We start from the raw sequence: 25,739 nt of genomic DNA on the forward strand, positions 1-25,739 counted from the left end.
TGAGGAAGGTAATATGATGCATATACTGTGAATGTTATGTAATAACCCCAGGGGAGTCTGGGGAAGTACCCCTTAATCAAACACATTAATATTTATGCAGCCAAACATAGGAATGCAAAACTAAGTCAGATAAATAAATGCTAGAAATAGTCTCAGGTCAAGAGTGGCTGCAAAGAAGTTGAGGTCAGGTTTTCTGTCTTAGGATGGGTTCCCCAGCAGTGGACCCCCAGACAATGGATCAGGAAGTTTTCCCAGGAAAAACAGATGGACGAGTGGACAAGTGTGACCAGAAAGAGAAGGAGGCCAGTGATGTCCTTGTGGGGGTGACTCTGGCTCCATTTCTCAGGGGAGTTCTGGGAACCGGGACTCTTGAGCTGCCCCCATGGGTCAAGGGACGTACCCTGCAGTCAACAGTGTGCCCTCAAATGGATGAGAGTCACAAGGAAGGGAAGGGAGTTTTGACAGCACTCTCTAGTGCCACCAAATGAGTTAAAAAAAACCAGGTTTCAGAACTTTCTCACTTTCAGAATTCTAGATGAGACATTGTTGACTTGTATTCGATTTTGGCCTCAATATCCCCAAGTGATGCCGTTTTGTTGTTTCCAAGCTTGGTAGCCGGGTCTTCCCAGCTGCTTAAGATGCACGGGGAACCCTTCTCCCTTTATCTGGGCTGTGGAGTAGTTGATAAAGCATTGGAATCATCCGTTCTCTGAAGGCTTTTCAGAACTAGCCTGTGAAGCCAACTATCACGGCACAGGTTTTGGAGGTAAATTTTGACAAATAGTGAAGTTTTAAAGTAAGTGTTATTGATTTAGTCAAACTAGTTCTTGACTTTATATTCTCCTGAAAAATAATGCCTTTCATTGCGATTTGGTTTCCTGGTGTCGTTTCACAGAGTATAGTCTCTCATAAAATTTGCATGTTTTTCATAACATACCATCAATGCAATTACTTCTCTCTTCTCCTTTATAGTGAGTTAAGTTGAAGCAGAGATTTTGTGTAATTCATTGTTGTGTCACCAATTCCTGACATTTAATAAGGTCTCAATGAATATTTGCTGAATGAAAGAATCCATGAATGAGGTATATTCACTTTCTCAATTCCTAATTTTGCATGTTTATCTTTTTCCCTCTTGCCAAAAGTTTATTTTAGGGTCTTTGAAAAGAACCAGATACTACTTTGATCAATCCTATCATTTAAAAACTTTTCTAGTTCATTAAATACTTCTTTTATGTTATTAATTCATTGCTCTTTTTTTGAACTTATAAGTTGATTTATAACTTAATAGGAAAATTCAAGGTATGCATTTTCGTTTGAATACAGCTTTGGCTTCATCCTGAAAGTTTTAAAAGGTAGTTATTTTTTTTCTATTTTTCTAATTAGCCTATACTTATATTTTACTTCCTCTTTAATGTAATAGTTTAGCATATTATTTTAAAATTTTTGAATAGTTAGTTTTTAAATATTTTATATTTCATAACTTCAGATTTTATTCCACTGTGATCATAGACTATGACTGTATGATTTACTCTTTGGGAGTTATTTTTATGTTTAGTTCTTGTAAATTCTTAAATACAAAGTTAATTTTTCTCTTCCTTTTTCCTCTTTTATCTCTACCACACACCTACAAAAGTGTATGAGAAATTGGAGAAGAGTTATTCCTCCCACCAAAATTGAACAACATGGATTAGTTTGCATTTATTTAATTATTATGTGCCAGATTCTGTTATTCTTGTTTTTCCTTTCCTTTTGCGGGGGGGGCAATATAAAAATAACATAACACGCGATCCACCTTGACCAGCTTATTCAATTTTGTAGTACAGGTTATGGCATGAAATATCAATATAATGTCCTCTTTTCTTCGCCAACTCTGAAGGAAGCATTCTAGGAGAAGCTTTTTCTCCTAGCCCCATTTGCCTTTGTCCTTGGGGTCAGGCCCCTTACTGGATGTTGGGACAGACCCACTGGAACTCACAGGAATGGGAATTACTGACCTGTAATCACTGGTCCAGAGGTAGCACTCATTGTACATTTACGGTTCTGAGCAGACCTTTTCCACCCTCAGCTTCCAGACGTGAGCATGAATGTTACTCCCTTAAGTTATGGTGATGCCATGTAAATTTCCAATAAATATGCCTTATCTGGACTTTCTCTCAGCTCGGCAGCCTGCTGTGAGTGTGGAAAAGAGAGATTTGACACAGGAGAGCAATTAATCTTGTTCAGTGGACTTCAAATTCAGTTTTCTTGAACTGTTATAAGCTTCTTTGCACTCAGTTATTGGGTTTCAGCATCCAGGCCCACACCTAAGGATGCATCAGGCCTTATCAGCTATCTTCATTTATTTATTACCCCAAACAGAGTTCTGTCCATTATAAGAATATCATGTATTCTAACAATAATTAATCATTTTAAATTTATTATTATTATTATTATTTACCTTTTAATCAGTTTAAGCAGTTATCTTTAATCATCCAGTTCTTGACCACAAATTCCCCCCATCTTTCCATAAAGGGTCATGGAGCACCTGCAATGTTTAGAGGCAAAAACAAGGATGAATCAGACAGAACCCTTGTCCTCTAGAACAGGGACCAGAAAATTCCAGCCTCAGGGTCAGATTCAGCCCTGGGGCCATATCGGCTTAGCCACCTGAAGTTTTATTGGAACACACCCATTCGTCTGTGTATTGTCTGTGTCTTCTATGCCACAACGGCAGAGTCTCGAGCATTTGCCACAGAGACCATCTGGTCCACAAACTCTAAAATATTTACTATCCAGTCCTTTAAAGAAACAGTTTGCTGACCCCTGATGTAAAAGTCAAGGCAGAATTTACAATAGCCAGGACATGGAAGCAACCTAAGTGTCCATCAACAGATGAATGGATAAAGAAGATGTGGCACACGTATACTATGGAATAGTACTCAGCCATAAAAAGAAACAAAATTGAGTTATTTGTAGTGAGGTAGATGGACCTAGAGTCTGTCATACAGAGCGAAGTAAGTCAGAAAGAGAAAAACAAATACCGTATGCTAACACATATATATGGAATCTAAGAAAAAAAAAATGGTCATGAAGAACCTAGGGGCAGGACGGGAATAAAGACGCAGACCTACTAGAGAATGGACTTGAGGATATGGGGAGGGGAAAGGGTAAGCTGGGACGAAGTGAGAGAGTGGCATGGACATATATACACTACCAAATGTAAAATAGATAGCTAGTGGGAAGCAGCAGCATAGCACAGGGAGATCAGCTCGGTGCTTTGGGACCACCTAGAGGGGTGGGATAGGGAGGGTGGGAGGGAGACGCAAGAGGGAGGAGATACGGGGATGTATGTATATGTATAGCTGATACACTTCGTTATACAGCAGAAACTAACACACCACTGTAAAGCAGTTATACTCCAATAAAGATGTTAAAAAAAAAAAAAAAAAAAAGGCAGAGAGAGAACACAGCTCCCAGAAGCACTGACGTGCCTGGAAGCTCCACGGGCTCTTAGAGAGGGTTGGGCCCACTTCCTGGGTGATTTGGAGCAGGAGGTATTCTTGCTGCCTCTTGGGCTTTGTTCCCAGGGTGACCCGCTGGAACAGCCTGCTCTGATCTGGATAGCGAAAGGGCAGGTGTACCCCAAGGAGCTTGCTCTCACTTTCCAGGGGCCTCAGGGCTGCAGTTGGGTGCCTAAGCCCAGCCAACCAGAGAGTGGTACTCTGCTTTCCGTTGCCCCTACTGATATTTGCAAAATATCAGTGCCTGTTCTAAGCACAGAGACAGGGCTATGTGAAGTAAGTGAAAGTCTTCGAGGCCCATGGGGGCCATGGCAGAGGCCAGTGGCAGCCTCGTGTGCCCCCTTTCTTGCCCAGACTTAGGGGATCTCTTCCAGCAAACCCCACCCTGTGCCAGCCCACTTGGCCTCCTCTGGCGGTAAGTGAGGGCACGTGGGATGGTCAGTGACCAGCTTTTCTTCCTCTTCCTTCTAGTCTGCTGCTTTAGCTATGGGGCTGGGTCCATCTGCCTCTTACAGCTTGATGACCTTGAACAATAACACTGGTAAAATGGTAATAATAATAGTAACAACAACAACAGTAATAGCATAATTATTATGAGAGTAGCTATTATTCATTGAGGCTTAGTATGTGCCACTTACTTTGCCTCCATCATGGGTTGGCTTGCAGGCCAAATTCAGCCCATTGCCTATTTTTTATATAACATTTTATCAGAGCACAGCCATGAGTAGCCTGTGGCTGCTTTCATGCTACTGGGGCAGAGTCAGGTCATTGTGACAGAGACCTTATAGCCTGCAGAACCTGAAGTCGTTACTATCAGGGCCTTTACAGAAAAAGTTTGCTGATCCTTGGCCTACATTATCTCATTTAATCCCCCCACACACCCTCTGTGAGGTAGTACTGCCCTCAGCCCATTTTACAGATAGGAAAGCGAGATGCAGAGGTTAAATGGCTGGCCCGCGTCATAGAAACTCAGGGTCTTCATCTCTAAATTGGGTATGAAACTCTCTCTCCTTTCCAGGTTGCTCAGGGTGTGGCGGTGTCTTGGGAGGAGAGTGGCACAGGCAGAGGGAGGGACACTGAAGGGAGGGGTCAGGTTGTGGAGGTATCTGGCCCCTGTGTAGCCGTTGCCTCACACTGTGATGATTTTTGGCACCATGAGTGGGCCAGACTGGGGGAGCTCAAAGCCCTTCCCTTGCTGACAGGCTGGAGTTTCAAGCCAGGGGCCGGGGAGCGCCTGAGCTCTGGAAGGAGGGTCAGCAAAGCGGAGGCCTATCTAAAGATGGTGTGGTGGGTGTGCCCCAGGCAGCCTGTGGTTTCCGGGGGGCAGAGCTCAGAAGTCTGGTCTTGAATCTCATTTCCCCTCTTCCAGGCTGAGGCCTTGGGCGTGTTCCCTACCTCCTGTTGTGAACCTCAGTTTCATGCTTTGTAGAATGGGGAGTGTCGGGAGGGGGACATTTCCCCTTCTACCCATCTCGAGTTCTTGTGGTTGGACTAATAATAAAACTAACACAAGACAGATTCACAGGAGAAAAAGGAACGCATTTCAATTCATGAGCATGGAGGTCTCATGGAAATGGGAAGTCTTCATAACAAGTGGCCAAAGCAGGCAACTTTTATACCGAACAGTAAATTTGGGAGGAATTGACAGGACAAAGAAACTTAGGTCGTGGGTGCTCAATGAGTAAAGAATCTGAACAGAGTGTGGGTTTCGGGTAGTAAGTTAAAGAAGTAACAAGGTGTATTATGTAGGCTTCTAGGCCCAAATTCCTTGTCTCTGGTGATAAGGCTGTCCTACCTCCAGATGCAGGGAGAATACCTTTTTCTTTTTCCTTATTTTTTGTGCTTGTGACTTTTAAAATTTATTTATTTTACTGAAGTGTACTTGATGTACAATATTATATGTTACAGGTGTACAATATAGTGATTCGCAGTTTTTGAAAGTTATACTCCATTTATGGTTATTATAAAATATTGGCTATATTCCTCGTGTTATACACTATATCCTTGTAGCTTATTTTATACCTAATAGTTTGTACCTCTTAGTCCCCTCCCCCTATATTGCCCCTTCCCTCTTCCCCCTTCCCTCTCCCCTCTCCCCACGGGTAACCACTAGTTCTCTGATTTGTGAGTCTGCTTCTTTTTTGTTATATTCACTAATTTGTTGTATTTTTTAGATTCCACAGGTGATATCATACAGTATTTGTCTTTCTTTGTCTGACTTATTTCAAGTCCATCCATATTGCTGCAAATGGCAAGATTTCATTCCTTTTTTTTATGGCTGAGTAGTATTCCATTGTGTGTGTGTGTGTGTGTGTGTGTGTGTGTATACACTACATCTTCTTTATTCATTCATCTGTTGGTGGACACTTAGGTTGCTTCCATATCTTGACAATTGTAAATAATGCTGCCGTGAACATTGGGGTGCATGTATCTTTTCAAATTAGTGTTTTTGTTTCTTCTGGATACATACCCAGGAGTGGAATTGCTGGATCATGTGATAGTTCTATTTTTAGTTTTTTGAGAAACCTCCATACTGTTTTCCACAGTGGCTGCACCTTTCACATGAGATGTATTTCCTGCTTTCAGGGAGACAGGATGGTCAGAGTGTCCTTCTTGCATTGGCTGTTGCTTAAGTAACTTTAATTCAAAATAATCAATATGCCACTGTGGCATATTTTGGGGCAGCCCGCCCTGAGCCCCAGCAGGAGATTGGTATGAAAGCTGTCTTTCCTTTCCCTGGCCTTCTGCAGGTTCAGGGAGAGGTTAGTCCTTCACACAAACAAGGTACCCTGAATCCTCCCTGCAGGTTCACAGGGAGGACTGTCCTGCTCAGGTGGCAGGGCGTGGGTGAGGCAGGGGTTGGGTGGCAAGTCGGAGGGGTACCCTGGGATCCTGCCCAGGGACCAGCAGGTGAAATGGTACCCTCTGTGTATTTGTTCCAACACCTGGCTCTCAACCACTAGGGAAAACTACTGGAGACCAGGAGGGGAATGCAGGCGCCCTCCCTCAGCCTTCCCTTACATGCGCTGCATCTGCTGAGCTCTTTGTAGATTTGGGGGTAAAACTACCTTAATAATCTTTCTTTTGTAAATACCACTGTGAAAGAAGGGGATTTTGCATTCACTCATCTTTCCATTATTATGGTAATAGCTTTCAATTTATAACTAATTAATGCTGCTCCTTCCTAACCCAACCTTTATTAGGAGAAGCCAGGAGTGGATTCCAGCAGGTGGGAGTCTGGGTGTGGGTGATGGAGTAGTTCCCTGAGGCAGCTTCTGAGGGTGTGACCCAGATGCCTTTGTTTATGGGTCCTGGTGGCATGGGGGTCTGTTCCCATCCACCTGCAGGCTGGGATTCAGGCTTGGCTGTCCATCTCTCAGGAGGAGATTGGCACAGGGGTAGAAGACAGCCAGGGCAGGGGAGCAGGGAAACATCCAGAAGCCACCCTTGAGAGGACCAGGAGAGAGATCCGGAGACATTCCAAAGGGGAAAAGGAAGGCTCAAGGGGACATAACTCATGTCTTCAGAATAACTGCCATGTGAATCTGGACATGTTCTCTGGGTCCCCAAGGAGAGACCCAAGAGAAATGGGCAGTGGTTACAAGGAGGCAGGCTTGGATATGGTGTAAGAAGTGTGCCCATGTTGTGACATTCATAGGTATCTGAAAATAGAGCTGTCTTCTTTGGGAGGTCTCAGGTGGCCCTCTACACACACCCAAACATGCACTACTAGAGACATTCCATTTAGTTCAAGTTTAAAGACAGTGGCTTGGCATGAATTTTATAGATGCACAGTTGGATCAAGGCCTCTGTGATTCTGCACCACACACCAAGAATTTATGTTTGGGGGAAGGTGACTGGAAAGGGAGTTGGATATCTAGCTGTAGCTGTTTTGCTTTTATTTCTTGGTATCATTGTTGAATGAAAGCCTCGCTCTTTCCTGGCAGGCTAATGTAGGCCAGTCTTCTGAAATGAGAAGACTTGAAAACACAAGAGGAAAGGGGAGGAAATTTGGTAATGACATGCACGGATCCTCTTTGATCTCAGGCGTGGTTCAGAGCACAGGCCCTCCTGCTCTGCAGAGGAGGCTCAGATAAGAGATTCCAATTTCCCTGTGGACTTTTCTGGAACTACAGTCATTAGCTTTTCCCTGTTTATCAAGTGAACATAAATAGGTACAAAAAAGGTTTCCCTTCTCCCTTATGGATTAATTATATACATTCCCCACCCCCTTCAGATTCATTAGATTTATTTGCTACTGTTTTTTCCATGAAAAGATTTGGGACAGTGGGTGAGGGGCATGGAGAACATTTGGATCATCACTGAGGCCGCGTTGCTTCCTCCAGGGCTCCAAAGCAGCCCCCTTTCAGCAGTGTGCAATGGAGTGTTCCGCAATGATGGAAATACTCTACATCTGACCTACCCAATATGGTAGCCACCATAGCCACTAGCCACGTGTTAGTGGATGGGGTGGGGGGAAGTAAAGCTGTACCAGGAAGTGTTTTGAACAATAATAAAAAAAATGCCACAGAATGAAAAGGGAAACACAAGTTAACTGCCCAAGGGTCTTGTGGAGTCAGTCAGCGGAATACATGGCCACTGAAGGTAGGAGAATGAAGGCCTACATGGTGCATCTCATTTGTTTCTGGAAGCTGTCATTCTTGGGTGTGATGCCACAACCTCCTCTGCTGACGCTAGTGATGACAGCCAAAGCACTTCTAATTACGGCTGCCCATTGGTGGCCTGTAGGCACGACTTAACTGTATCTCACAAGCAGTCAGTGGACCATGGAGACACCTGATGGATGGCTGCTCCATGTAATTTCTGGGCCTATAACTTGTTGGGAGCTGTCAGAGCCAAGACAGCATGATTACTGGACCATCATGACTTTGAAATATGCCCTTTTGAAGACTTGTTCTAATCAGCCACAGGATGCAATAAGTAGTGGCAGGAGCTGAGAATCCTGACAAGATAGATCTCATGGTCTGGAGATAGAATTCAAAGCTTGCACCTCTGTGTAGGCTGCTGAGAGGAGGAACTGATGGATGACTGCCCCACTCTCATCCTTTCCTTCTCTGACCTGAAGATGCACAGCTTTGTTGGTTGGGGGAATCAAAGGGGTGATGCATAGAAAAATGGCCATGAGATGCCTGATCCTATGTCTTCCTGTCTCTCTGCACCCTCTCACACCATCCATTGCCTCCCTCTTGTTCCATTTCACCTATTCCTTCTACCCTGGCCCCTGATTTCAGTTCTCTTCTTGCTCTCAGACTTGGCATTTGCTGGAGGTTTTCTCAGGCTTAGCCCTTGCTGCTTCTAAGGCATTTAGACCAGATGTGATTCCCTCTGCTTTCAGCCCCTAGGGATCCGTACCTTTCCTTGCGCTGTAGGATGCTGTAGCCAAAGGAAGGAGCACTCAGCATCTCCTTTGGTGGTCCAGGGCCTTTTACTGGCACTTCATCCTTAAGGACACTTCATGACCCCAGCTTGGCTCCCCTGCAATATCAGACCTCTGGAGGGTAAGACCGTGGTGTGAAAGTTATTTTAAAAAGGGATCAATTTTATAGCACTGAATTCCTTCTTTCAGGGCTAAGATAAACCATGAGTGATGCCAGTGTGTACTGGATGGTGGAGGCTTCCAGAACTACATTGAAGAAGAGAGGGTATTTTGCTTGTGACAGTTTAGGGGAGCTTGGGTGTGAGATTTGTTTCTAGGGAAATATTACAGTGCATCAAGTTCAAAGGGCAAAGCAAGGGCAAAAGAGAAAATCTAAGAAGGGATGCTTGTGTCCTACAGCATCTGAAGGAGCGTGAGGTGGGCTATGTGAGGAAGGACAGCAGCTCCTAACTTAAGTCCATGTGTGGTGACTATGGGGCATGACCTCTGTTCTCTATTAGACTTAATTGGCGCTGCAGGAACAGGGATGATAGTTTAAAGCACAGAAACAGTGACCCTTGTTGCTTCAGGGTTTGCTAGTCTTGCTTCCCTTTTGTGTTGCTTTAAGAACAAAGATCTTAATTTGGAAAATTTTGGCCCAGATCACGTAAGGGACTTTCACTTTTCGTTTTAACAGAGAAATCACCGTTTCTTAAAGAGATGGACAAGATTGGAATGGAAATGATGATGGGGCTGTGTGCCATTCTTGGGAAGTTCAGAAAAGGAGCAGACCTGGCTCTGAGATTTATTCCAGAAAGCGTCTTGTCACTCACCTCTTGACTGGAGAAACTGGCAACTTAACATGCTTTTGGGGCTGAGTAGACAATATAAATGAGTTCTGTATGTAGTTAGTGTATGAATCTGCTAGGCCTGCCAAAATAAAATACCCCAGACTGGGTGGCTTAGACAACAGAAATTTATTTTCTCACCATTCTGGAGGGTAGAACTCTACAATCAAGGTATGGGGAGGTTTGGTGTCTCCTGAGGCCTCTCTCCTTGGCTTGCAGACGGCCACCTCTTCGCCCTGTGTCCTCACATGGCTCTCTGCTCTGTGTGCGTGCACCCCTGGTGTCTCTCTTTGTGTCCTAATGTCCTCCTCTTATAAGGACACCAGTCAGATTGGATTACGTCCCACCATAACGGCCTTATGTTTAACTTAGTCCTCTCTTAAAGGCCGTGTCTCCAAATACAGTCACATTCTGAGGTTCTGGGAGTTGGGGCCTCAATATATGAATTTCGGGGGACACAGTTCAGCCCCTAACAGTTAGGCAGTACAGAACTGTACTCTGGAGGACTGAAACACCCACTGGAATGACACCTGTTCTCCTGGACAGGCTCCTACGGTATACAGTCTCCTCGGCCTGGCTGGCATTCCCCCTAGGAGGGCAGCAGGGAGTCCTCCCAAGGGGAGGGTGCCAGAGTGGTGAGAGGACTGGGTCCCAGACAGAGGAGAGGACGCTGACGTGCTGGGTTGGGTCACGTCAAGGAGAGAAGGCTGGACAGGACATTGTCATTGTCAGTAGAATTTTGACAGGCTGCCGCTAGAAACCTTTGTGTGTTCCCGATAGGTGAGAGTCCTGGGTAAAATCACCTTCTTGAGAAGCAAATTTTAACTCAGCCTAAGAAGGGAATGTTTGACTGGTCAGAGATCTCTAGAAATAGTACAGACAGAAGATAGGAAGGTATGTATTCAGCCAAGGGGCTGAAGGACCCTGAGGTGGGGATTTTGCACAAGAGATTCCCGTCTCACCTGGGGAATTAGGCCAGGTGTTGCGAAGGTGTCTCCCCACCCTGGGAGTCTCTCTGTTTCCAGGTGCTTTGTAAACTAAGTACCACACAAGCCCAAGTGTTGCTAGGATTTTCTCCATCAGTGTAAAAGGATGGGCTACTTTCTGCAAAATTATGTTCTCTTTCTAGTTTGCTGTTGCTTTCAGATAGTCATTCGGAGGCCGTGTGCAGGCATGCGCGTGTATGTACATGAGAATGAGATTTCTCTCTAATACATCTTGCTTTCACTCAGCAAACCTCTGTAAAGTCTCTGAGAAGTGTCAGGCATGGTGAGCTGAGGATATAGCTCACTCGAGCCCCACTGCCTGACAGGAGAGCAGGTCACCTGTAATTGCGGTATCTGTGGATCCAGGTGCCAGCAAAGGCTCTGGGAACACAGAAGGTTCTGGCTGTGTTGGTAGCAGTCAGGGAAGGCAGTGGAGGGGTGGTAGTGTTTGGATGATCTTTTAAAAAGGTTTTAAATTTTTAGGGTGGCAGAGAAGGACAAGAGAACAGCATGCACAAAAGGTCAGAGACAAGAATGTCTGTGTGAGGTTCTAGGTATGCAGAGCAGCCCTGTGAGGCTGCAGAATCGGTTCTCCTGGGAGTGGGCTGGGGACTGAAGCTGGAGCAGTTGGCTGGTGCGAAGTTGTGACAAGCCTTGTAAGTGCCAGTTTGAGAAATGGCCATGCAGACGTTCTGAGAGGAACCTCATTCCCAGCTCTTGGGATCTGACACTGGTGACACTGGACACTGGGCAGGTCCAGCGGCACAGAGGCCAAGCCAGCATTTCTGTTAACGTCTATAATTTTATTATGACATAACGCATTTTACTTATTTACTTATTTACAAATTTACTTACGCATTTTCAGTTGCGTATTTGATTCACATGGGAATGCTTTGGGAGTGTTGTTTATTACCTATAGTAGTACTAATACTAATTCTAGTTACTCATACTAGCACTAATAGTGCTGAGATCGTGTGCCAAGCACCGCGATGAGTAATATCTACGCATTAGCTCATTTAATCTTCATGATAACCCTGTAAGGTTGCCCATCATACAGAGGCAGCCATCTTCAGAGAGGTTAATTAATTTGTCCACATTCTCACAGCCAGCTGTTGGCAGAGCTGGGCTTTGTCACCAGACATTGGGGTCGTGACCACGCTGCTCACTCTCCGACTCCCTGCACCTTGTTGCTGCAAAGACTGTGGCTTGAGGAGCTTGCTGGCCCCCGGGGCCCTGTCTGCTGACAGGCAGCAGAGCTGAGATGCCAAGTGATCCAGGGGCATTAAGCATTCCTGAGAACAAAATGCCAGGAAAAAACGGTACTTAGCAGAATACTCGTCTCTGGGGGGAAGCTCTGTGGGGTTGGAAGGGGGCACTTTGATAAGACATCTGGGGTAGAGGGTGAGGCTGAGAGATGATCTCAAGTAAGAAGAAATAGCCTTTGAAGTTGCCCTTTAAGGAGAAGGGTCGGAGTAATTGCAGGGCTTGCTGTAGAGGGAGGGATGGGGGTTTGCGCTGGAGCCGAAGTGCTCTGGGGGGTGGGGGGAGAGGGAGGAGAAGGAGCCTGTAGCCACCAGCTCCTTGCTCAGGTGGCTGTCTGCCTCTTCACTAAGTAAACGTAGACAGATATTTATAGAACATCAGTAAGAAGAGGTGCCAGGTAGCCAGTCGGCCTGGTGCCCACGTGTCTCTGTTCCACTCAGGAAGGCAGGGGATGCAGTTGGGAAGTCAAATTGGCTTTCTGGGGCTGGCGTGAGCAGGAAGGCAGGCAGTGCAGGCAGCCGGTTTGTCCCCCAGAGATGCGTCCCTCTGGTGGGTTTGTCAGAATGGGACGGGCACTTGGTTTTCTTCCATGCGGTTCAGTCTTGGATCTGGCACCTCTTCCCAGCGCACAGACGTGCCCAGAGCAGCGCGAGCTGTGTGCTACAGCCTCCCCGGTGTGGGCCATTGCAGCCCTCCATCTGGAGCATGCAGCCAGCAAGCACTGGGGAGGACGATTCAGGTTGCATCAAAGTCGCGATGCAAAGTAGGTCAAAGTTATTCAAGCAACAGACGCCGAGCGGTCCACCCTGTTTGGGAAGCTGGCTCCCGGCAGAGGTGTAGGGCAGTGTTCCCGCAGGGCGGGCACTGGTCCTGCAGACTCAGAGTGGTGGAGATCTCGGTAATCATCGGGCACAGAAGTGGTTCTCAGTGTGAGGTTGTTGATGTCAGGGTCAAAGTATCATTTCTCCTCCTTTCAGAAGGGACAGGCTGCAAGGTTGCAGGGACCCACCCTTTGCCATGAGGGGCTATGCCTCTGTGCCATCTTGCTGTGGCTGGGCATCTTTAGTGCCTTTGGGCAACAGAGTCCAGTTACATCCTGGTCGTACCTTTAAGTAACCCCCGCCTGGGTCCTGTGATGCCATGTTGCCGACTCTTCCGAAACAGCCCTAGCCAGGCAGAAGTCAAACCCTGGAATTTCTTACCTCCTGGCATCTTTTCTCCCAACAGCTGGCCTCTTCTTCCCCTTCTAACCTGCCCTGATACCTACCCCAGTAGAGGCTTGATGCCACATAACTCTATTTATGCTCCTTGCTTCCGGACTGCTGCTTGATAGGATGGGACAACCCCTGCTTCTTTGGCAGGGCAGCATGCTGCCTGTCCTCCCTGCCATGCCTCTGTTGTGGCCAGCCAGTGAGATGCCCTGGCACAGACTCCCCTCTTTCCATTGGACTCTGCTCTAGGAAACGACTCCCCCTTCAGGCATAGGATAAGCCATCTGACCTACTCAGTCCTTCGTAGGTTGCTGATGCACCCTCACCTTAAGTGATCTTTGAACTTCAACTGAAGGAAATGTACTCAGTATTGTCCTTCCTCAGTTCCTCCTCAGTATCCAGCCTTCAGGAGGACAAAGACAGACTGTTTGGGGAGACCACAGAAGCCAGAGCACAAGGTTTCCTTGCCCTCCTTGTGTTGGAGGACTCTCATGAGATTTCCCTCCAGTGCAAATATTGAGCCCATGGCCCCCAGCTCTGAAACTTTCTGTGCTGTGTGCCACCCATTCCATCATTTGTGCACTGAGGAATTCACAAAGTTTATTTCCCTAAGTTATCTGATAAAGTAGACTCTGCTAGTTTCTTCCCCAATATCCATTCTTCTCTTACTCCTCACTAAAAAGTCCTAATGTGTTTAGCTTAAAAACTACATTTCCCAGCCTTCTCTGCAGGGGAGTGACCATGGGACCCAGCTCTGGCCAATGAGGTGGAAGGAGAAGCTGTTGGGAGAGGCTTCCAAGAGAGACCACTAAAAGGGAGGCCGGCTCAGCCAGCTCATGCAGCTTTTGTCCTGTGTCTGTTCCTTCTTCCTGAGTGGAACAGGAGCACCATGCTGGAGGTGGAGTGGTGCCCAGGGACAGTGAAGAAACCACAGGGATAAGAGAATTGCAGACATCTCAGCCTGACGACCTTAAGCCTTTGACTCAAAGGCAGCAGAAATTTTTTTCTACACTTTTCAGTATGGGAGAAAAATCAAACCCTGTTTAACAGGCCGCATTATTTTGGTTTGTGTTAAAACCTGAGTGCAGTTGTTGAGATTTATATCTAGTGACACTGCTTCTCTTATCTGAATCTCTTAACTGTGCATGTCTCCTCTGTTAGGCATAGATTTGAAAGGGCTCTGGCCAGGATGAGTTAGGACACCCCTCGCACCCCACCCCCGCCCCTGAGATGTGCCCCTGCACCCGGCACAGCCTTCTCACATCCATCCAGAAGGATCCAAGTAGAACCTACTCACCTGGTCCTGGTCCCCTGCCCTTCTGGGAGTATGACTGACTCCATTCAGCTGAATTCAGATCTGTTCTTGGGTCACACGTGCTGGGTGGGCTTTAGGCAAAAGTGAACAGGTTTTTGCCTTTGAGAGAAAAGTGTGGAATTTTCTATAGACACAGGCTCGGCATTTACAGCCATGTTTTGTTTTGTTTTTTTCTCTCAGCAAACTGAGCTAAAGTATTTTTAGTGAGGGTTCTCCTTAGGACCTCTTTCCTCAGCCTCTTGGATCTGAACTTGGCAAAGGCATGATGTGTATGAGAGGAGTGTTTTCTCTCTGTTGCTTACTTTGTCAGGATCTTACAGTTTCCTCTGAGTAGATATTTACTGTGTGTTCTTGATTTCAGTAGTACTCTGGGTAAGTGGCTTTTGCACAACATCCTTGAATCTGGTTCCATCAGTGGCATATTTGGTCATCTTTAGGGCTCCCCAGCAGACTTGGGTTCAACTCCCAGCTGTGTCACTTAACCCTGAGTGGGTGCCTAAGATTCTTCAGTAAAATAGACATCATCATCCTTTACAGGACTGTTGCGAGGACAGGAGAGGTAGAGGCTTAAAAGCACAAAAATGAAGTAGGCATTCAGTACATAAATAGCAGACCCATCTAACTTTGGTTCAGAATGGGTCGTGGTTTCTTGAAAATCTCAAAACATAATTAAACTTAACTTAATTATAAATAACTGTATGCCAGGTGGGAATCTGCCTGCCTCAGACAGGCTACTCTCTTTGATCAGAGGGAATGGTGGGGCACAGCGGGGTTGAGGTGGGAAAGAGTGCTTTCCGTGTTCAAAACTGTCCTATTTCAAATCATGGTTGCTGAATACTTTTTTGGGGGTTGTTGTTGTGGAAATATCTTTTTCTTCTATGAAAATAGAAGTAGCAGGTACTCACTGTTTGCAAGTTGTAGGAAAATGCCCGAAGGGAAAAGTGAGTCTTCTGTAATCTCTCCCTCTCCTAGTGCAACCACTGTGGCCTATTTATATCTGTACTTCCAATCCTCTTTCTCTCTATACAAATACACACATATACACTCACACACTCTCACACTAACAAACAGGCACATGCAGTCTTTTAAGGGATCATGATATCTGTATTTTTGACATTTTTTTCCTTTGAGTACCTTTCCACCATAGTTCATATAGATCTGTTTCATTCTTTTTATTGGCTGTTGTCTTCCTTTGCTTGGAGGTGCTGTAATTTACTCAGTACCCAGTTGTAGGACATTTGGAATATTTCCTTTTTTTTTTTTGCTCTTTCAAACAATGTGGTGATGAATAACCTTGTACTCATGTCTGTGTGCAGGTGTGCATGTATTTCTGTAGGATAAGTTCCTAATAGTGGAATTCATGGGTCAAAAGTAATGTGCATTTGCAATTTTGATAAGTATTCACAAATTTTTCAATAGGAGATTGTAACCATGTCCACTCATATCAGTTCTGTAGGGAATTCTCAGCTCTTTAAACTCTTGATGACAATGGGTATTTAATTTTGCTAATCTAACAGTTGATAAATGATGTTTCATAGTTTTAATTAAAATTTTGAATAGTTGAGGGTATTTTTTTGCCTTTTTTCTTGTTTATTTGTCTTGTGGAAGTGCTTTTCCACTAATTGCTTGTTCAAGTTCTTTGTTCGTATTTTCTTTTAGGTTAAGACTTTTTGTTGATTGACAGGCATTCTTCACATTTTAAGGACATTAACCTTTTGTCATATAGATTGCAAATGTTTTCCCCATTTTTCATTTGTCTTTCAATTGTGTTTTGCAATACAAAACCTCTTTTTTTTTTAAAGTGTGAAAACAATCAACCTTTGCCTGTGTGAGTTTCATGTCATACTCAAAATAGTCTCCCCATCCTTCAGATCAAAGGCATACTCCTGTATTTTCCTCCAGGAGTTCCATGTTTTTCTTTTTTGCATTTAATTTTTTAATCCATTTGTAATTTATTCTGAGTGTGGTGTGCTCTGGGGATTGAACTTGATTTTTGTCCACATCATTTAGCCAACTGTGAATGTTTTCTGAAGAAGAATGGCCATGGGACCATTGGTCTGCCTTTATTTCTTAGTCTTTGGTGTATGTGAGAGGAAGTCAGCTCTTTAAATAGATAAAGTGGTAGAAGGAAAGGACTCTGGACCAGGAGTTCAATGTTCTAAATTTGAGTCAGGCTGTGAGCCCTTGGGCTAATCACTCAGCCTCTCTGAACGGCAGTTGCTTCAGTTGCAGAAGTAATCATACCTAAGGTGGAGTGTCGGATTAAATTAAATACAGAACATGATAGTCCCTGGCACATCCAGAGATGTTAGGCAAATCCTTTCTGCTTCACTTTTCTAGCTGCTGTTCTGAGAAGGCCATGTGGAGAGTGAATTGCCCTGTCCTGGGGAATCTGGGTCCTCCCCAGCCTCAGTGTCTCCAATTCTGCCAGCAGGCTTCCTCTGCTGGGGTTTTGCCCCTCGCTGTGCTCCTGTCTCCATCCTCAGTTTGGGACTCTAGCATCAGCCAGCTGCCTACTCACCTATGTCTGGGACACAGGACATTCATTGCTCAAGACGGGGTTGACAGGAGTGCCGGCAGATGGTGGCAGATCTGGAGGTCTGAGTTCAGAGCTCTTTGAGTCCTGCTTTCCTGCCAGGAGGAATCTTGTCTGTCCTTCCTTTGTACTCTTGGCAGTGTTCGGGCTTGATGGGTTGGCCACAGGTGCAGGCAAGATGAGGAGGGACGGGGAGAGTGGGAAGGGAAGGAGAGAGAGAAACTCAGAGAGACACAGAATGAGATAGAGACAGAGAGGTCCAGGAAAGAAAGAGATGTGTGCAAACACATGTCAGAGGAGGGGTGGGAGTGGGACAGAGACAGATACAGACAGACAGACAAAGGGACAGAGGGCAAGACTGGGGTGGGCAGAAAGGGGGAGAGAGAGACAGTTCTACAGAAATAGAGAAAGGAGGAGGAGGGGAGAAGGATAAACACAGGGAAAAAGAGAGAGGAAGAGACAGAAAAGGAAATACATAGAAAGGAGCAGGCAGGACCCCAACAGAAACATTCCCAATCCAGGGCAACAGCATTTAAAGGGATGCACAAACCTTGATAATCAAATAAATAATATTTTAATGCAGTGTTTAAAAAAAAAAATCAAATTGGCAAATTCCAGCCCTCAGGTTGGCCATCTGTTCTAGTAAATCAAGTTTTAGAGCAGAGATGGGTGAAGGTGAGGCAAGGGAGGGGGCGGTCCAAGTGCTGGGTCAGATTCTACCTTTACACAAATTTTTTTATTCTTTCTTCAACATGGATATTTTTGGCATTCATTTGGATTTTTAATAATATTACATTAAGATAATATTTATTTTGATGACTGAGTTGTTTTTTGTTTGTTTGTTTTTGGTACCTGCTTAAATTCACGCCCTTTATGCTAGTCCCTGCCTTGAAAGAGAAAGGGAAATACATGGGGAGAACGGGAGAAAGTGAGAAAGCGTGTGAGAGCCTGATGGGAAGAGAGGAAAAGAGAGAACTATAAGAGGGGATATTGTAGGGAGAGCAGTCGAGTGATGAGAGAGACATAGGAGAGAGAGAGTGAGAGGGGAGGGAGGGTGGAGGGAGCCTGCATTAAAGCAGTTGTAGAAATGAGCAGAGAAGCCAAGCAAGGCAGAGCTGGGGTGGGGGAGGGGAGGGCAGGCTGACCTAGGCAGAGGGAAGGGAAAGGAAAGACTGATGTCAAGCGAGAAAGGACAGAGACAGACAGGGGAGATGGAAGGAGAGAGAGGCAGGGGAAGGAGAGGGAACACGTGTCCAGGAACACGTGGAGAAAAGGCTCGTGGGGGGCAGTGAAAAGAGGCTGAGGCTGGTGGCAGGGTAAGGGATGGTTCTCCTGGGCAGTGAAGCCAGCCAGCCTCTGGTTCAGCAGTGCCCCAGGCTTTAGAGGAGATGCTGGGCAGGAGAAGGGGAGGCCATGAGGGCAGCTGTCCCAATGTGGCCCTTACCTCCCTCTACCCCGACCCTTGGACACTTAGCTGATCTGCAGACCCCCTTGGACAGGAACTAAGAGAGAAGGGGACAGGGGGCTGTCAGGTCTGACGATCCTCAGGAGGGAACAGGGGGGCACTCTCAGCTGGGGGATGGGCTAGATTCTGGCAGAAGGGACATCTCTCAAGGCTGGTGTGCAATGACTTCTTTTCCTTCTGGGGGAATGTGTAGTGTGCATGTATTTATTCTGTGAATCTTTCTGATTTGGGTGTCATTCCCCAGGCTTGTTCCCCTATCATATATATTTATGTCCCCAAAGGAATCTAGTGACAAGTGGCTTATAGGAGCTGCAAAGCTGGGGAGGTTGGTACAGTGGTTGTCCCCAGTTACAGGTGAGAAAACCAACGCCCTGGAAGTCACTTATAACTGGCAGAGCCTGGAGTCCAGCCCAGGAGGTCTGATTCCACAGCCCCACACCCAATTTTTACTTAGCGCTGGAGGTCTGCCAGGTTGTAGCGTATGCCTTACGCCAAGGGGAGCAAGCCAGAGAGCAGCGTAGTTCAGGACACCCGTGCTTATGTCTGTTCCCATCCCAGTATCTATCCTTGTCCCTAAACACCCCCTTTGGGGTCTTTTTGATTTGTGTCTTTCTTTTCCTGCAGACCTAGACCATAGAAAATTGGGAGTTGGGTTATTCATTGAATTATAGCATCCATAAAGTACTGCTTGGTCTTCCTTGATTTATTACTGCTCCCAGGAAAAGCAAAGAGAATGGAGGTAACACTTTGGAATACCTACTATGTTCTGATACATAAGTTTGACCTAAGAGATAGGAATTATCACTCTATTTTGCAGATGCAGGAAGTGAGGCTAGGAGAATTGGAGTAATTTGCAGTCAGTGAGAGGCAGGGCTGGGATTTGAACTCGGATCTATCAGATTTTGCATCCAGTGTTGGCTTCCCTCTACCTCTCTGTTTCCTAAGAACCAAACACTCCTGGGTCTTTGTGTACAGGTTCCAAGACCACGACCCTTATGGCACCCAGTGTTCTTTTGGTAGTGTTACAGCGGGACCAGACAAGGAAAGGTTATGTAGGTTATAAAAGAGAAAAATTATATGGTCATAGTGGAGACCCATTGTTGTTCGCTCACTGAGTAGGACACAGGTGACTGTAGAGGGATGTGTACTGTCAAAGTCTTGAGTAGGAAATGGAAAATGGTCCCTTCCCTTTCAGAGATCTTAGGCCCTGTAACTTGTGTGCACATGCTTTAAAATGCCTCCCTAGGCCCCCATTTCCACATCCCTTGTACTGTTTGACGTGCAGAGTGTCATATTCAAAAGCAAATTAGTCTGAAATGAATCCTCTTTTACCCTTTTTATTTCCAAAATCCAGATTTAGAATTTAGGTTCATTAATATGCACAAAACACTGCTTGGTTGAGCCTGTTTTGATTTCTCTCTGTGCTTTGTAAACAAGGATTACAAAGACGTTTGAATTTTCATGGCAGATTTTGGAGTAGTGTATACATTTGGGCCATTATCACATAATAAATAAATAACCCCCTGAAACTCAATGTTGATGATGCCATTCCCGGAATGTTGATTTTTTTATTCTCCTCATTGGGTCCTGTGAATATGTGGCTTTGGCTTTAGAAGTCACGGGGCGGGGGGGGGTCTGAATGGGGCTGAAAAAATACTGCTTTGCCCCTTGGTGTCCATTTGGCGGGCATATGCCAGCGTTAACACTGAGGGGAATGAAACCTCAGCTTGTCTCGCGAGGCTGGACTTGGAAAAACACCCCGTTTATGAAATCTCTCACTAAACGGTGACGGTGGTACGCATTAGTTACTCATGGTGTCTGCCAAATGAGCTGGAAGTGTAAGCTTATCTTGTTCTGTGCAGATAACAGAGCCTTGTAGAGGGAGGTTCCAGCCATCAGAGTGAGTGGCCAGGAGTCAGGACGGGGTAGTGCCCGCACAGAAACTGGGTCCTCAAAGATAGCTCCTTTCCCAAAACTGAGAGGGACAAGGTGCATTTTCCCGTGATGCAGCATGGCACTAGGCTTTAATCATTCTCTCTGCACCGGGTTCTTGAGGGAAGGAAATGTGTCCAGTTGGTAACAAAAGAAGCAATAACTAGTATCTGTATGGAGCATTTTCTGTTAGACAGTGAGCTATTGCCTTATCTTCGTTATCTTACTTAATCCTCGCAACAGCCCTTGAGCTATTTGCTGTTACTCTCCTCACGTCACTGATAAGGAACATAAGGGCTTAAGGAACTTGCCCAAGATCACAAAGCCATGGAGAACTCAAACCCAGCCGCTCTGCCCAGAGCCCATTCTTCTAGCCCTCTCTCTTCCTGCGTTTATGTTATATCCCCAGGGTTGACGCGGTGGTAAGTGATGGGAAATTGTTGCTGAGTGAACGAATGAATGAACAAATCAGAAAAAGCAGTAGATCCCCTTCTTTTCTTCCAGCCATGCTTACCCTATGATATCTCACTGAATTGATGTGTGTCTCCCTAGAGGATCTACAGGCTCCAGAAAGGGTAGGGTCTCTGAGCAGGGTGACCCACTCCCAGATATGTACCGTCACCTGCTTTATGCATTATCTTAGCTCTTGCAGCACCTGTTTGTTTAACTCTTAGCCGGCACACGAGCAGACTCAAGATTCTAACTTATTCATGATTTTTATCTATCTCCATGATCTAGCGTAGCTCCTGGGCACATAGGAGGTGGCAGATTGTATATTTTCTTGCGCTAGCTGGTTTGAGGTTGCTTGTTGTGAATAAAATCCATTAATGGTAGCAGAAATCATTTCAAAGCACTCCATGCTTTGGGGGAGAATTTCCTAGCCCACACATCAGTCACTTAGGTGTATCCACACTGTGTTAGGTCAGGTTTTCTAGAACATGCATTCTCAACAGGGGAGATCATGCCTCCGAGAGGGTGACATGGGGTATTAGTGAAAAGTTCTTACTCTTTTTACGTAAAAGGTACAGATATACATACAGTACCTAAACAGATGTACAGTGTATCTGTGTTTTTAAAGTATCGTGGGGGTGATTAGGAAAAAAAAATATTGAAAAAGGCTCCTTAGCCGGCACAGTCATGCAAAAGAGTTTGAGAAGCTCTGTTCTACATGCAGAGCCTGAGATGGGTTCATGTGAAAGTGATTTACCGAGGGATGGCCCTCAGGAGAAGAATGAGGGAAATAGGATGGGGCAGGAAAGAAAGTTAAGCAAGGAGGTGTTCTTAGCTGGAGATCAGCCTCAGCCGATCCCACAGGGAGCCCTGGAGTATGAATTGTACCACGGAGTTGGTTCCACCTTGAGGCAAGTGGCCTTTTGTACCCCACATCACTCAGCCATTGACTGCTGGCTGTCTACATGGAGGTGGGTGGGTGAAGGAGTAATCTCTCAGCTACCCCTGTAGCCAAGGAAAGTTCTCTAGAGAAGGCAGCAGCGGTGGGCCTTTAGCAGCCAACCCATAGAGGCCGGGGGTGGAGTACCCCAGCCCAGTAGAGGGGATCTGGGCAAATGCCTCCAGCCTCCTCTACAGCACAAAACCTTCCCCCCCATGGCACTGGAGAAGTCCTCTGATTTCTTCCTCTGATTTTTAAAGTAATCATTTTTAAAATAAACAGAAAATTTACCATTTTAACCATTAAGTGCACAGTTCCATGGCATTAAGTACATTCCCATTGTTGTGCAACCATCACTACTCTCTCTCCATTTCCAGAGCTTTTCTCATCCTCTCAGACTGAAACTCTGTCCATTAAACAATTCCTCATTTCTCCCGCTGCCGAGCCCCTGGCCACCATCATTCTACTGTCCATCTCCATGAACCTGACTACTCTAGGTAACGCATAAGAATGCAGTCATGTAGTATTTGTCCCTCTGTGTCTGGCTTATCTTACTTAGCATAATACCTTTAAGGTTCGTTCATGCTACAGTGTGTATCAGAACCTTCTTCCTTTTTAAGGCTGAATGATACTCCATTTTGTTTATCCATTTATCCATCGATAGACACTTAAGTTGCTTCCATCATTTGGCTATTACGAATAATGCTATGAACATGGATGTACAAGTATCTGTTTGCTTCCTCTCATTTTATGCTCAGATGCATTGTTGTCTTGGGTGGGGGGGGGGGGGCGGTACAATTGGAGGCTCTGATTCATCGTTGCATCCTCACCCCAGGCATAAATCTCCACCTGTCATTGATGTCTTGGTTGTGGAGCATGATGGCTTTGGCAGGGGTGGGTGGGGCCTTGCATTTAGATAGGAAAGACACCTGTTTGGGAGGATTAGCATTTTGGAAGTATTTATAGTAATTGAGTTGAATTTTTTATTCCATTTTGTAAACAACTGCAAGAGGAGAAAATTAAAATTGGTAAGGTTTTAGAAGCAGTCTGTCTTCGTATTCAGCACTCAGGACAGACCCTGGCCATTTATTGCCTGGGGTATTTTCTTAGGAGGCTATACTTGACTCTCTGGCCCCTCTTATTCTCCAGAACCTGCTTGGCGTTTACAGGGTATGTGGGAACATAGGCTTAGCAAAAGATTTTGAATGGATGAGTAAGTGAATGAATGAGTCTGAGAGTATGTGGAAGGTGACTACCCTGGATTTCAGCCAGCAGCCTGCAGCACGCTCATTTGCTTTCAGAGTAAGCAAAGGGCATCTGCCCGAGGAATAAGCAGAAGGGTGGTCCATGCTTCTTTAATTCCCCAGGTCTGGGGAGAGGGCAGCCTCCAGCTCTAGGGACAGCTGCCTTGCTTCTTGTCTCCGTCCTCACACAACCTGAGGACAATGGAAAAGAGATGCTTACCTGTTGCCTCTCTCTCAGGGGACTTGTGAAGCCAGGTGGAATGAGATCTTCTCAGCTCTTTAGTCTCTTAGGAAGAAAGGAATTTTATGAGGATAATCATATGCTGTCCTTGATACGTGAAAAACCGGCTCAGTACTCATGGTTAGTGGGGGCATTAATTTTGAAGAGTTTTTTTTTTTTTTTTTTGCTGTTTCTTTTTTTTTTCCTCCCTCCCTTGCAAGTGATGACTTGTTCAGCTCTGTGTTCCCAGCTGATGCAGTGCATTTGAAAATAAAGTTTGATGATGCTGATGATTGTTGATGATGATACTGTCCACCAATATACAGTGAGTGTAGCTAAATTTGAGTCTCTGTGCCAAATGCTTTACCTGCATGATCTCATTTAACCCTCATGACACTATGTGGTCAATGCTATAGTTATACCAATTGTATAAATGGGGAAACTGAAGTCCAAAGAGGTGAAGCGATTTGCTCAAGGTCAGGTCCCTGGTAAGGTGCAGAGTTTTATGTACATGGTTACAACCATGCTCACGATAAGAATACCGTAATGTAGACGTCAGCTGAGCTCTAACCAATCATACAGGAAGGGAGTAGATTTCCAATGGCTTGTGACGAAGAAAGACCTTTTGGAAAGGGTGTCATTGGAGTCAGCCTTGAAGGGCTAAAGGATTTTAGGGGATGGAAAGATAGAGAAGGGCAAACCTGCATGCGTGTTGAAGTGGGAGGTGCAGGGTTTATTTGGGATTCAGATGTGGCTGGATATTCACATTTGTTAGGATGGGTGGGATGGTACAGTGGATGGTGTGAGGATAATAAATGTAGAAAGGGAGGTTGGGGTAAAACGATGGAGAGTTGGAATACTGTGTATCTGTCTTCACTGGTGACTGCAGATATTTGGGTAGTGGTGGCTGACATTAGGAGGGAAGCTTGCGGACATAAAATAAAGCAATGATTAGCCTTGAAGAAGATTAACCAAACGCCTTCACTGACCCTCATTTGCAAGAGAAACACATCAGGAAGCTCATCAATTAGTAATTCAAAGGTGATCAAACTTGTGGCCTTTGGAACGTACAGCCCCCAGAAACCCAGGACTGATGAGACATGGCAGAGTTTTTATCAGAGGAATGGGAGAGCTCCACGGCTGCCTGCAGGAGCATGAGGAGTTTGAGGTGGGCCCTTGGGGAAGGTCCCATTGGGTAGGTAAATGGACAAACACTGACAATTCTAGGTGGTGGCCCAGGGCACTGTGTATCCGTTTCCTAGGGCTGCCATAACAATGTCCCAGTTTCTGCATAGAACAATAGAAGTGTGTTCTCCCACAGTTCTGGAGATCAGGCCTGCGATCAAGATGTTGCCAGAGTAGGTTCCTTTTGCAAGCTCTGAGGGAGAATCTGTTTTATGACTTTCTCCCAGCTTCTGGTGGTTGCCGGCCATCCTTGGCAATCTTTGACATTCATTTGCATCCTTGCCTTTTAGACACATGGCTCCAATCTGCACCTCCATGGTCCCGTAGCCATCTTCTTTTTCTTTGTGTGTCTTTGTCTCTCTTTGCTCTTCCTATGAGGCCAGCGGTCATTAGATGAGGGCCCACCTTCATCCAGTGTGACCTCACCTGCACTGGTTACATCTGCAAAGACTATGTTTCCAAATAAGGTCACATTCTGAGGTTTGGGGGGCACTATTTGACCCAGTCCACACTGTGAGCAAAAGGCAGAGTAGGAAGTGCCAGGTGGGTTGGGTGGTTTATTCAACAGGAGGACTCAGCAAGGTGAGTGTGAGGAAGGAGTCGGTGCTGGAAAGCATCGCTGGGGCCCAGCTACCTTGGGCCTGAAGGTCTTACCAACGATGGTCAGTCCCACACGGCTGGGAGTTTGGAGTCAGGAGTGAGTTGGCAGGGAGTGAATTGGTAATGCGAGATGGGCTGACAAGAGGCGCGACGGGTGGCAGAGCGCCCAGGTGGGTCAGAGCGGTGGGAGATCATGGGTGAGGTCACTATGGTCTCTAGGGTAGGGGCCGTGGGGCTGGGCGGGAAGTGGGGAGGTGGGGACATTTCTGAAGGAAGACACAGTACGCCTTGGTGGGAGGTAGGATGTATCGAGGAGTGAAAAGGAGTTATGGAACCTGGGTGACCAGAATGCTAAGAAGGAAGAGCTAGCTTTGTGGGAAAGATGATACTTTTGGTCTCAGATGCGTTGCGTGGAGCTGCCTCTGGGAGGTGGATGGGAGATGGGTATCAGCAGCTGGAAATGTGGTCTGCAGCTGGGAGATGCTTCTCCTCTCCACTCACGTAAACCTGGGGTGAAGGGACTGAAGCGTAAGGAGCCTCTGCGCTCTGAGGGGGTCGGATGATCAGAATTTATGTAAATGGAGCCACAGTCACAGATGCCCAGTGAATGGGATGAGTCAAGAGCGCACAAGAGGCAAAGATGGCTGGACAACCTTTCTAAAACACA

Source organism: Eubalaena glacialis, chromosome 13, assembly GCF_028564815.1.
Source record: "Eubalaena glacialis isolate mEubGla1 chromosome 13, mEubGla1.1.hap2.+ XY, whole genome shotgun sequence".
NCBI lineage: Eukaryota > Metazoa > Chordata > Mammalia > Artiodactyla > Balaenidae > Eubalaena > Eubalaena glacialis.